The sequence below is a fragment of the Maylandia zebra genome, linkage group LG7 (genome assembly GCF_041146795.1).
Source record: "Maylandia zebra isolate NMK-2024a linkage group LG7, Mzebra_GT3a, whole genome shotgun sequence".
Classification (NCBI taxonomy): Eukaryota; Metazoa; Chordata; class Actinopteri; order Cichliformes; family Cichlidae; genus Maylandia; species Maylandia zebra.
In genome coordinates, this window is record NC_135173.1 from 7,696,938 (window position 1) to 7,700,258 (window position 3,321).

The 3,321-nt window shown below is 38.9% G+C and overlaps 1 long non-coding RNA gene across 1 annotated transcript; it reads left to right on the plus strand.

The window, feature by feature from the left end:
- Positions 1-206: 206 nt before the first annotated feature.
- Positions 207-2,076, plus strand: LOC112431094 (uncharacterized). Its single transcript, XR_013099280.1, has 3 exons — positions 207-340; positions 1,316-1,441; positions 1,550-2,076. It is a non-coding gene; the product is annotated as an uncharacterized LOC112431094 (long non-coding RNA).
- The last annotated feature ends 1,245 nt before the right edge of the window (positions 2,077-3,321 follow it).

The following is a 3,321-nucleotide window of genomic DNA, read 5'->3' on the forward strand; positions in this document are numbered from 1 at the left end:
GTACCTCCTCAAGCGGCTGGCCAAGGCTGTGAGTCTTTGCTTGGCAGTTTCCAAGGCCTCAGGTATGGACAGCTTGCTGTATTTCTTAGGCACCTTATTCCAGCAGCTGGAATATATATATATATATATATATATATATATATATATATATATATATATATATATATATATATATATATATATATATATATATATACTGTTTTTGTACCAACAGAAAGGTGCTCAGAGGAGGTGCTCAGAGGAAGAGGGCGGGCTTTACTTGGTGTCAGTGACAGAAATGAAAAAAAGCTCAAATGAGTGAGAAGGACGATGAAGGAAACATCTGTGCTGTGTCTGCTCTGTAAGTAGAATCTCTGTGTTTGTTTGAATTCTTGGACTTTGACTGTCTGCTCTCCTGATAACTGATGATGGAGGAGAAGACATGATTTGCTCTGTAGGACTAAGGGTGTACATGCAGGTCTGGGTTTTCTGTAGAACGAAGGTGGTTCCCTTCTTACTGGGGTGAGTCGCCATGGTGACTTGTGCTGTAGGGCAGGTTGTCATCCAGATGAAAGATCAAGAAACAGCTTTTTAATCGATCGATTTAATTTCGTTTTGGGACAAACTGCAGAGATTTCCACGTCTCCTTTGTCAGGCTGTGGGACAGAAAGTGTTTAAAGTTTCAGAGCTCTAATGTGCAGCTGTCACCCTAATAATACTCACTTCTTTTGCCTTACATCTTTCTGTGTGAGCAAATGTCTCCATCCAAGGTTGGGTCGGGTCACTTAAGTGAGACGTGTCCCCATGCAGTCCTCCACAATCCTGACTGCGTGGTGCTAGAAGTGGATGTTGACTGGTTGATAAGTGGGCGAGGATAGCACAAGGTGGTGATTTCATACCTGCCGATTTCTAATCGGCTCCAGAATAGGTTATGTTCACAGCACAAGTTACCATGGTGATATTATGGTAGTCTTTACCTTATTATAGCCTTATAAAGCCCACTGATGCAATTGTTGTTATGATCTGGTACTATACACACTGGAAGTGTGTTTGGGGTCACTCTCCTATCAAACAGGCCCCAGGAGAGTTTGAGGACTTGACTTTAATTCTGCTTTGTTTGTCAGCTTGACAGAATGGAGACTGACACTGATGTTTATTTTTAGTAGCTGAAAAGAAAATATAATCTTAATATAAATAAAACTTAAATGACTAATAAAATGTGTGTATGTCTGTCTTTTTCTCCGTGTTTATTTTGCCATTTCGGTTGCTTCCTTGTACTTTTACTTTAAGATGAATCATTTCAATTAACCTCAATAATTATAATAAATTCTTACAGGTGGTCCAATGTTTCTGGATTACCCACAGCCCCCTCTGTCTGCATAAAAGCAGTGCTGGAACACTGGTGTACCATGGCCACGTGAGCATCAGGGGAACAGCATTGTCCTTGTTGCTACAGAAAATGGTGAGAAAAAGTAATTAACAATGGAGGAGAGACAGACCATCATAACACTTAGATGTAGGTCTTGTAGTCTGATGAATTATAATCTGAAATCTTCGGTTCATCACGCAGGATCTGTGTACGCCATCGAGTAGGCGAAAGAATGGTTACACAGCATTCTGCAGCGCCATGCAGTACCCTCTGGTAAGCTTGAAAATATGGAGTGGCCAGCACGGTCTCCAGACTTAAACCCCATCAAGCTGGTTTGGGATGAACTGCACCAAAGAGTGAAAGCAAAGCAACCTACAAGTGTCAAACATTGTAGAAAGAACACCATGACTGTGTTCAGCTGTTATATCTGCCAAAGGTGGCTACTTTGAGAAGTTGAGAATACATTTGTCTTTAAATTGATTCTGATTTCTTTTTTAACTCCAATTGCTTATTTGTACTGTGCTTTCATTTCAGAGTACAATGAGACATTAAACTGGATAATTTCCAATAATCTCTGATGAAGCTGGATTGACTAAAGTTATTGATTGTGTCGTGTTTCCATGTGTTCAGTAACTTTACTGTTATTTGTATTTTGTTTCTAAGTGCTGTCGTCTTCACAGCAGTGATCTGGTTTCTCTGCAGTTTCAATAAACTTTGGTCTCACTTGATCTTCTGTTTGTTTCACAAAGATGTCTGATGGACAACCTGAGTTGTTGTGATGAACCCAAAACACTTCAGTTTTCTTCAAAGCAGATAAAGTTCATGTGAGCCACAGACAGCAGGAACGATTTCACACATGAATCTTAGTTTCTGTGAAGTTTGTCTGTTGACAGCAGAGCTGATTTGATTGTAACTCATTTAATGGACAAAATAATTTTCAGGTACAGCTGCACTCAGCTTTTTCTGTATCTACATGATGGATCATTGTTCATTATAAAATATGATGTGAAAATTTAACCCTGTTTTATAAAATGTTTAACAACAAGTTTGCTTGAAGGGGAAAAAACCACAGGATACAACTTTGCAAAGAGACTTTGACTTTGTTATAATCTATTCTAACTCTTATTTTAATAGATGCATGTCGAATTTCCCAGAGGAACCCACCTGAGGGATTAATAAAGTTCTGTCTTATCTTATCTCTTATCTTATATCAAGATTTGGTGATATGAGGGAAACTCCATTAATAAACGGTCTTCATGTACAGTGTGTTGGAGTTTCTGCATACTGATGAAACTGTTTCTAAAAGAAAACTGACAATAAATACATCACAGACACATCTGATTGTGTTAAAGCTCCCTGTGGTGGAGGGCTATTAAACCACCACAAAATGTGGTGTTATATCTGCCGAAGGTGGCTTTGGTCTCACTTGATCTTCTCGTGTGCTTCTGTGGGTTTCACTAAGATGTCTGATGGAAAACATGAGTTGTGGTGAACCCAGACACACTTGAGTTTTCTTCAAAGCAGATAAAGTTGATGTGAGCCAAGACTTAAAGCAGCAGGAACACTTTCACACATGAATCTTATGCTACGTTCACACTGCAGGCGATGTGGTGTGAATTTGGATTTAGGCAGCGTTGTCTTTAACTTCACTGAACGTACGACCCCAAAAAATGAAGGTCTGATAGGTGAGCATGTTGGGATTTTGTAAAAAGCTGAAATGTTATTATCACATGTGTTGTAATGTGTGTGTGTGCATGGTATATGTAGAATCTGGTCCAGTGATTGTAGATTGAGGATTTCTATAAATGAGTGAACTCTAAACCTTAAATAAATGTGTCTGTTCCTCCAAACTCTGATTGGGGCTGCCACCCATGGTACGTCAGCAAATTTCAGATAACAATAGTGGTACATCTACAGAAAATAAATAAACACATTTCAGACAAACATAAAATTTTGCTGTTTTTATTATCATT